Source organism: Alosa pseudoharengus, unplaced genomic scaffold, assembly GCF_046254945.1.
Source record: "Alosa pseudoharengus isolate Yale_2024_CS ecotype anadromous, Long Island Sound unplaced genomic scaffold, YU_APseudo_1.1 YU_APseudo_1.1_scf_26, whole genome shotgun sequence".
NCBI lineage: Eukaryota > Metazoa > Chordata > Actinopteri > Clupeiformes > Clupeidae > Alosa > Alosa pseudoharengus.
Genome location: NW_027468701.1, coordinates 1,412,315 through 1,423,251, shown reverse-complemented (window position 1 = coordinate 1,423,251; position 10,937 = coordinate 1,412,315).

Sequence of the window (10,937 nt, the reverse complement as noted above, 5' to 3'; positions counted from 1 at the left end):
GGTAGGGGACGGGCTTCTTGGGCAGCATGACAGCATCGGTTTGGTAAAATATGTTGACATTCAGAATGTGAATACACCAGACTGTATGGAATGCGCACGGCACAGAAAATGTATCGAAATTTATCGAAAATTACGTAATCTTTGCGGTAGGGGAGCGCGGGGCACAAAGTAACGCGGGGTTAAATGTAACACGGACTTTTTCCCTATTTGCAAGGGGTTGATCGAGGCATGCTATTGATCAGTTAATCACATTACTATGAGACGGTGTTCCACAAATTGTCAGTCAGTATGGACGTGTTTCCACGTAGATCTGCAGCAAAACGCCTTTTGAAGACATCAACTTAAATGTCTAGGTGGTACTTGTTGTTCCATTACTGAGTTGTGGGTGCAGCTCACTGACTCCAATCTTCTATCATCTTAATAACCGTCTTGTAGGCTAAAAATGAACACCGTTTTGAAACATGTAGCCAACTCATAGCAGGAGCTAGCTTATCTTATAACAAACGTGACCCAGCGGGGTTAGTTGTAACGCGCTGTTACAACTAAGCCACTCATACTGTACAATGATGTTGCAATACAAAAATATGCCCGTATTAGTGTTAGTTTAGTTAGTTTTTGTGATATTTTGCATTTTGCCTCATGTGTTTTCAGGTTTGAGGGCTTTTCTTGGCAGGATTGACCTTGGTTAGACTCATTTGCTTCCATTGGCGCATATTTCTCATGTTATTTCTCCGTATAGAAAATAAAGTCAATTTTCGACACACGTCTGTTGTTAGTTCATGACTTATGTATCATAAATAGTCAGATCCTATTCTATCATACACATTCAGATACATTTATTGAATTCATTTAATTAAAAACAGCCTTTGGGATGAGTGTTACAACTAACCCCGCATATGGGGCAGGTTGTAACATTTCACCTATCGCCACTCTCGGTGGAATTGTAAAAGAACAGTAGCTCCTACAAACAAACTTCCAGTGCATATGTGTAACAGAGATATGTATGTTGCTTGTTAAAAAGTATAACTAGTGAAACTCAAATGATTTTAGAATTATTTAGCCATAACCAAAAAGTGTTACTTTGTGCCCCGCGCTCCCCTATGTCCATCGCAAGCGTTGATATCGCGATAACGATAGATTTTAGATATATCGTGCAGCCCTAATACATAACGTATCATATATTAACATATATGAACTGACATATTTGTAATATATTTGTATATCTGGGAAAATATATGTGACATATATAAAAACGGCCAATTTTGCTATATTTTGAAATATATCTGACATGTATGTGTATATATGTGACTTATATGTGTGAGGCATACATTGACATATACATAATATATGTGATTTACATATATTGCCATATACCACATTTTTGTATGGGCGGTGAACTTCACTCGCTTATTGCCATGGTTGAATTGTAGTGTGGCTGGATAGTACATACCAAATTTGATATGTGTGGTGTGGAGCAGCTGCTTGCAGTCGGAGAAGGCTGCATGACGCTTGTTGATGTCAGGACTGAAGTCAGGGAATATATGAATAGAAGTCTTGATCCGTTGTAGGTAAGCGTTCCTTTCTGAAAGCGATAAAGCTTGACCATGAAAGGTCGGGGTTTATCACCCTCTGCTGGTTTAGGGGCTAAGGTTCTGTGAGCTATATCAACAGGCAACGGTAGTTGGAAATTTTCTTCCGCGAACAACTCCACAAGTAGATTTGCGATGAACTCAGTTGGCTTCGTCCCCTCTGTGTTTTCCTTTATCCCCACGATTCCTATGTTCTGTCGTCTCGTGTAGTTTTCTAGGTATGATACTTTCTCCTTAAGCTCACAATTCTCTCTGGCCAGGGAGGCTTGAGCTAGCTCCACACTTTCCAGTCTTTTATCAAACTCATTAAGTCCTTCCTCCACACTTGTAATCTCCTGGCCAAGTGCATGCAGTGTGTGTAATGAGGCAATCAACGTTCGGTTTTCTCATTGCGAAAGGACTCGATGGACGCTTGTATAGCACCAACCGCTTTTGCTAATGCATCGATGGATTTGGTATTAGCATCTTCCGAGGTTGTGGTGTTTCTCGAAGTTGACCGGCTTTCTCTGCCGTCCGTATCGGAGTTAACCGTTTTGTTTGGCATCCTCTCATTTAGTTCACGGCCAATGAACGAAATAGAATCCGGGTAATTTAAGGTCCACAAAATATGAATTTTATAAAAGATTTTGCAGGAGCTGCAGTAGACGTGTCTACTCTATTGGCATGCTCAACAGCGCCCCCGCATTTTCTTTCTTTTATAGCAAGGTATGTCAAAATGAATATGAAGTTTATTGAACGATTGAGGGCAAATGCCTTAGCCTACTTTGTGTATTGATGATGAAATATACTGTAAAATGTGATTGTGATACACAAGGAAAATGCTTGATCTTGATGAAGTAATGATATAAGATTATGAACTGATTATTACTGTGGTGAACTGATGGGACAATGGGGCTAATGAGGCTACAGTGCTTGATGCCTAATTGGCCTAATTGGGCTCACCTGTGTATGCAGTTGAGCAACGAGAGATAGAGAAGCCGAGACTGATCAAGCGTCCAGGTGGAACGCTGGGAGAGCGTTGCTCAAAACCTAGTGCGAATTGACCGATCCCAAGCCCCGCCCCCTTTTACTATGTCACAATGAGGACTTCGGAGGACCTCGGTCAACCTCGGTCAATTTTGAATTTTCTAGTGTCCGTTCTGTATGACAATACGCCAGTTATGCGAATGCTATAATGCTTCTTTTGCGAGTAGCTTAAGTAACTAAATAACTAAAGAGCTCAAAAAGGTTCAAAGATAAGCCTGGGATACTTGTAGAAGTGACATCCGATATCCTGACCGTGTGAAACGTTAACACACATAGGCCTAACTTTGCATAACTTTGGATAGGCTGCTACTTTTCAGTAAAGAAATCTGAGTGTGTACGAAAATGTTCCCTTTATTTGTGTTCATAACTACACACAAAAACACACTGATGAAACGACAACATAAGCCTACGCAAAAAAATATACCTACCTTGCAGGAACTGAACTCGCACATACAATTGGAAGACGCGCAAAAGGCTACACCTTCAATCACGTATCGCCTTACACACATCAAGAACATACTTTGCGCTTTGCTACATTGCCATGTTTAACTTGGGATAGAAGACTGTTGACATAAATAGGCTAATGATCATTTTTTCAACAAACGCAATAATAGTCGCCTACTGCGATGCATTATTGATTGCTGAACGAGAGATAGACAATGTCTTCTAAAGATCGAATCATGTGCTGATTCAAAACTATGCCTTGCTATAGGCTATGCAGTCTCGAAATCGCCAATATTAGACCTAGCCTACTACATTGCCCACGTTTAAATTAATTATAGCATAATGATGAAGTCTAGTGCAAGGCAAGGCAAACTGCAGATAGCCTATAGGTAGGACATAGATGTCATGCGTGGTATGGGTTTGAACTCGGAGTGGGTTCTTTTTTTAAATACTGTATCATGTTTATTTGAACTCTTCCTTCTAAAGCAGCCATTCAAAATAATAAGTAGACTCTCGGCCTACCGAAGAGAAGCTATCTCTCCACCTCCCAACATGAGCTGCTTTTGGCTAGTCACTCTCCCAAGTTGCGTGAACTTGGATCTGCAGCACTTGGTCCCGTCTTACTAATCCTCGAAATATGGTTATTTTGTTATGGACACGTCAACACCATATGTTCGCAAAGACCTGTTTATTGAATCAGAGTCACATCTGCAGCAAATAAGGTAAACTACCTGCTCCGAATAACGTGCTAATTGTTTATCCAGTTAACATGCATCCCATTAAGATCCACGACACCGGATTTTTTTTGTCCTCAATTTGTGGTGTTCCACCTCGTTGATGACAGCGGACATTGTGAATGTGTCCTTCTGCATACTGAAGGCCTTTCTGACCTCTGTTTTTTGAATATATCAATATTACTTGACGCCCAGAAATCCAGCATACACTGTTGCACTAGGCTAAATGGGGGTGCTGCGTCCCCATGTTGAACACGCGTTCTCGCACACTTTTTCTGCAAACTTGTCCGACTTAGCAACAGTAACTATGGGACTGACAATGGGAGGAGGGGCTTGGGATCGATTAATTGTGCTGGTCGTGGTCAGTAGGATCGCCACCAGTGAAGATAGCTGTAGGGGGAAACTTAGTATAGGCACTAGTTAAAATCTACACCAGTGGTCCCCAAACTTTTTCTTCCGAGGGCCAGCTCACTATAAGCGCTTTTCAGACATACGTGTAAGACCGGAGGTTCTGCCGATGTTAAACGGTGGGGCCCAGGGGCGTCGCCAGCCAATTTTACCGGGGCTTCAGCCCGGGGTAAATTGAGCTCAGCCCGGGTAGCCAAACATTTTTTATTCAACTTTTTTATTTCGTTGGGCATTCTATCCCTCGTAGCCTGTTAGAACAAGGAATCCCGAACACTAAACTCTGACAAGGAGAAGCAGAACTGGCGAGGGTGGGCTGGGGGTGGGTGGAGAGCGGCAGAGGGTCGCTTCGCGGTCTGGTCTGAGATCAGTGGATCTGTGCTCTCAACTAACGTTACTGCTGTCAACTCACTGGGTGGTGCAGCGTCATAGGTTGCAGTACGTTGATAAAGCAGACGTGACATGGCCAGCAAAAAACAATTGAAACTGTTTGGCTTTTTCAAACGAAAGGAAAAGGGTAAGAATTCATGTTTCAAACTGAAATATAAGCTTAGTCCTGTCCGACCAACTCCATAAAGGCCAGCTATATGGTTGTTGTTTACCTATCCTATTGCTAGCTGGCTAGCAAGCTATCATTAGTAAACACTAAGCATGAGTCAAAATTAACTTTTTGAAATGTGAATATCTACCATTCACTATCTTGAATAAGTTCACTGACAAATGAAGTGGCGAAATTGACCCACCATTCAATAGGTAATCCGTATTTTCTGTCTGAAATCTACCAACTTCCATATTTACCAGCATTTGTCTGGTGCAATTTTGAGCCCTGCTAGTAGCTAAGCAAGCATTAGGCAACTGCAAGGCATCTGGTCAGGTTAATTGGCATGACACAATTCAGTGCTCGTTTTGAGAGAGAGAGAGAGAGATTTATTACACTCAGCTCTAAATAACAAAATTTAGCCAGAAGGGCTAAATGCTTTCCCTCCGTTGTTGAACATTTGTACTGATGTTCTGAGGAGCAGACGAGGATGTTACAATATAGCAGAAAACTGCAGTTTTGATACTGTAGTAGGCCTGCAATGTAGGATTTTTTCGTAAGGGAGATGTTTTAACAGTGACAAACTATAAACCATTAAATATCTATAGGGGGCTGAGACAGCTTTCATTCATCCTGTAATGAGCCATTTAACCATCAACGTGATTACAAAGCTGATGACATAAACATAAAACAGCATTAAAAACAACAAGTTTCATGGGAATAAACATGTTCCATGGGAATCTGTTTAAATGTCCACTGAAATGCAAATGCATAAGCAAAGCATTTGTAATTAGAGCTGAACATTGCAATCTCAAAAGTTCTTTGTATCCTGCAATGTAGTATAGTATGTTTTTGTTGGTTTGCCACACACTGATCTGATTCCATGATTTTGTAGAGGGTAGCTGTTTTCTCTCTCTCTCTCTCTCTCTCTCTCTCTGTATGTGTGTGCAATCCCATTTTAACATCAAACATTTTACTGTCTTTTTGGTAGATCTCTGGCATAGATAAAACAACAAAAGAGCAGTCAGGTGATGGAGAAAGAAGGGAGATCAACAGAAGGAGGTGCAGAACATTTGCTTAATGATACTTTACATGCAACCTCACACTTAAACATGTATGTACCTAGTAATTCAATAATAAATAATTTGGGCAGTCTAATGTAGTCTGTTGTCTACTATAATAACACCTTTTATGTACTGTATAAAATCAGCTAATCTTTACATTTACATCCGGTCCAGCCGGGCTAAGCCCAGGTTGTCCTGAAAGTCTAGAAACGCCCCTGGTGGGGCCGTATATCTGAACCATAGATATATACACTAGATGTCGCCTTGACTACTGCTGTTCATTGGAACGAATGCGTCAATCGAGACGCCATCTTGCTTCAGTGATCCACTCCTCTATAATGCATTAGTTTCAATCTGGGCAAAGATCTAGCGAAAATAAAATCACCATAAATCGTCAAAATCTCAAGCAATCATCTAGTTTTTTGGGTTGTTCCAACTGACAGGCATGTATTTATGGTTGAGTCTAGAGTAAACTAAGCTTAAGACGATAATAAAGATACATTTTACCCGTCTAGCCCCATAGACTCCCATTCATTCTGCACTAGCTAGCGGCGGCCCCTAGAGGAACAATGAGTAAACTGCAACCAGGTTCGATACAATGAAAGTAAACAGGCTCTTCGTAGACAGGCTCTGGTTGAGGCCACATACCCCTCGTCTCGTTTACTCGTGTAAGTTGTAATCTCACCAGAAGTTGCTGTAGATCTGTAAAACATTTACCTCTGCTACTACATAGGCTACGCCAGTCGTTACTTTTATAATCATGGGTCAGTGCCATGGGCAAACGAGATGTAGCTGAATTCATAAATGACAAAGCCATGAGAAAGGTGATTTTCTTACGTTTCAACAACAAAGAAGCCGATCTGCCATCGTTGTGAGAAGTTCCCAAATTTGTCGCTAATCGCTAAAAAGGTTTTCTATCGCTGGGGATGGCCAAACGTCGCTAAATAGGTAACGCTGACAATACAGGAGAACTAGTTTAGCGCTTCAGATCCCTGTACCAAGATGGCGGCGGTGTTGACGCATGCTGAGAAGCAGAAGGCGACATCTAGTGTATATATCTATGTATCTGAACGACATAACCGGTCATATGGAAGTCCGAATTTAGCCGGTTGTTCTACTACTCCCCCCCCCCCCATAGTATTTCCTCCGGACATTATGTAAATGTGCTGTGTCTGAACGAGGCGTAGAACATGCGGTTAAAATTCACACCTAGTGAGAGGGCGTGTTGGTGATGTTTCTTTCGTGCGTCCATGTGGTTAGATCTGACTTAAATGCCAGTGTTATGATGGAGTGGCGTCCAGAAAATCTCCGACCTGGAAAGATGCAGACATCACGGAGCTACTGTCCATGAGGGCATACAACATTTTGATAGAACACATGAAGGGAACGGTACGTTGTAGCCTACAACTGCATGGCAAGGCCAAACGAATTCAAAAGACTGTGCGAGATAAGCAGAAGGCGCTGAAAAGGCAGTAGCCTATGCGACGTCGTTGACGACAATAACAGGAGTATTTAATAAATTGTTAGCCAACACGGTTTTCTGTTTATTGATAGCCTTCCTTCTCATGACCTGCTGAGCTCGCAGATATTTGTTGAGCATATATGCCTACAGAAAATGAAAATGAAGAAAACCCAACTTTCTTCCAAGCTCCTTAATGCAATAGACACATGGGGAGAGGATGCTTTTGGAAAAAATAAACCATGAAAAAACGAACAACTTCACTGTTATGTTAGTATTTTGTTTGTTGCTAAAAAACGTTGTATGATGGCCTTGAAGTCTTGAGTTAGCCTGCTGAATTGGCTGGTAGCCTACCATAAAGTTTGTGCATGCTCTCTCTCTCTCCAACACAAACCAGATTTGGGGTTCTATAGCCAAGTAATTCTGGTACATAACATTGAAAACAGATAAGGGACCGTTCGTTATTTATAAACGGGGTCACCGGAGGAAAATAGGGGCGGGTCATGTATTTTTATTCTTTGTTAAGGGGAGGGTCACCTAACTTTTTTTTGTCTAGGAGGGAGGGTCACCCATCTTTTGTATGAGAACAGCAAAAAATCAAAGTGGCTTGTTTGATTGATGATTTCTGTCGCCATATAACGTTCTCTTTCGTTCCATAGCTCTGTCAACATTGAACAATGAAAATAAGGGAGATTTCCCGGGTTTTTCACGCAAAATACGGAAAATGTCAACATTCATCCCCAACTTTATCCAGCCCTAAAAAAGCTAAATTTAACTTTGGTTTACTTGTAGTTTACCTAGCCTAACTTTAAACAGTGTGCATGCTTAACATAAAGCATGCTTGTGCTTCATTCATCCACACATCCAGCTCCTAACGTTTTGACAAGCATTTCTACCAATTGACTTCGTTCCTGCCCATCTCTAGCTTTGCTGTCTCCATCCTTTCTGTTTTTGTTGTTTGCAAAAAAAAATATAGTATTTATTGGTAACCAGCAACAAGTGCAATATGTTAATAGCCGTCATTCTCTCTCCTGCCAACACAAATGTGTTACGTTCCAAGTAGCAGTGCGTAATTCTGCTTCATAAAGTTGAACAAATACATTTGGTCAAATAAATAGCCAGTTTATGGTCTACAGTGTAGTTGGTAAGTTATGGTAGGCCAACTTGGAGTGAATATACAGGGGGAATTCTTTGTCTAGCTGAGTAGCCTGGCAGGTGCGCACGTAGGCACGTAGAATGCAGGACTAATGTTATGAGAGTATTACAGTAATATGGGATATTCTACTACGGGAAAATATTAAAACGGCTAGACAGCGGGGAGCAGACGAGGATGTTACAATATAGCAGAAAACTGCAGTTTTGATACTGTAGTAGGCCTGCAATGTAGGATTTTTTCGTAAGGGAGATGTTTTAACAGTGACAAACTATAAACCATTAAATATCTAGAGGGGGCTGAGACAGCTTTCATTCATCCTGTAATGAGCCATTTAACCATCAACGTGATTACAAAGCTGATGACATAAACATAAAACAGCATTAAAAACAACAAGTTTCATGGGAATAAACATGTTCCATGGGAATCTGTTTAAATGTCCACTGAAATGCAAATGCATAAGCAAAGCATTTGTAATTAGAGCTGAACATTGCAATCTCAAAAGTTCTTTGTATCCTGCAATGTAGTATAGTATGTTTTTGTTGGTTTGCCACACACTGATCTGATTCCATGATTTTGTAGAGGGTAGCTGTTTTCTCTCTCTCTCTCTCTCTCTCTCTCTCTGTATGTGTGTGCAATCCCATTTTAACATCAAACATTTTACTGTCTTTTTGGTAGATCTCTGGCATAGATAAAACAACAAAAGAGCAGTCAGGTGATGGAGAAAGAAGGGAGATCAACAGAAGGAGGTGCAGAACATTTGCTTAATGATACTTTACATGCAACCTCACACTTAAACATGTATGTACCTAGTAATTCAATAATAAATAATTTGGGCAGTCTAATGTAGTCTGTTGTCTACTATAATAACACCTTTTATGTACTGTATAAAATCAGCTAATCTTTACATTTACATCCGGTCCAGCCGGGCTAAGCCCAGGTTGTCCTGAAAGTCTAGAAACGCCCCTGGTGGGGCCGTATATCTGAACCATAGATATATACACTAGATGTCGCCTTGACTACTGCTGTTCATTGGAACGAATGCGTCAATCGAGACGCCATCTTGCTTCAGTGATCCACTCCTCTATAATGCATTAGTTTCAATCTGGGCAAAGATCTAGCGAAAATAAAATCACCATAAATCGTCAAAATCTCAAGCAATCATCTAGTTTTTTGGGTTGTTCCAACTGACAGGCATGTATTTATGGTTGAGTCTAGAGTAAACTAAGCTTAAGACGATAATAAAGATACATTTTACCCGTCTAGCCCCATAGACTCCCATTCATTCTGCACTAGCTAGCGGCGGCCCCTAGAGGAACAATGAGTAAACTGCAACCAGGTTCGATACAATGAAAGTAAACAGGCTCTTCGTAGACAGGCTCTGGTTGAGGCCACATACCCCTCGTCTCGTTTACTCGTGTAAGTTGTAATCTCACCAGAAGTTGCTGTAGATCTGTAAAACATTTACCTCTGCTACTACATAGGCTACGCCAGTCGTTACTTTTATAATCATGGGTCAGTGCCATGGGCAAACGAGATGTAGCTGAATTCATAAATGACAAAGCCATGAGAAAGGTGATTTTCTTACGTTTCAACAACAAAGAAGCCGATCTGCCATCGTTGTGAGAAGTTCCCAAATTTGTCGCTAATCGCTAAAAAGGTTTTCTATCGCTGGGGATGGCCAAACGTCGCTAAATAGGTAACGCTGACAATACAGGAGAACTAGTTTAGCGCTTCAGATCCCTGTACCAAGATGGCGGCGGTGTTGACGCATGCTGAGAAGCAGAAGGCGACATCTAGTGTATATATCTATGTATCTGAACGACATAACCGGTCATATGGAAGTCCGAATTTAGCCGGTTGTTCTACTACTCCCCCCCCCCCATAGTATTTCCTCCGGACATTATGTAAATGTGCTGTGTCTGAACGAGGCGTAGAACATGCGGTTAAAATTCACACCTAGTGAGAGGGCGTGTTGGTGATGTTTCTTTCGTGCGTCCATGTGGTTAGATCTGACTTAAATGCCAGTGTTATGATGGAGTGGCGTCCAGAAAATCTCCGACCTGGAAAGATGCAGACATCACGGAGCTACTGTCCATGAGGGCATACAACATTTTGATAGAACACATGAAGGGAACGGTACGTTGTAGCCTACAACTGCATGGCAAGGCCAAACGAATTCAAAAGACTGTGCGAGATAAGCAGAAGGCGCTGAAAAGGCAGTAGCCTATGCGACGTCGTTGACGACAATAACAGGAGTATTTAATAAATTGTTAGCCAACACGGTTTTCTGTTTATTGATAGCCTTCCTTCTCATGACCTGCTGAGCTCGCAGATATTTGTTGAGCATATATGCCTACAGAAAATGAAAATGAAGAAAACCCAACTTTCTTCCAAGCTCCTTAATGCAATAGACACATGGGGAGAGGATGCTTTTGGAAAAAATAAACCATGAAAAAACGAACAACTTCACTGTTATGTTAGTATTTTGTTTGTTGCTAAAAAACGTTGTATGATGGCCTTGA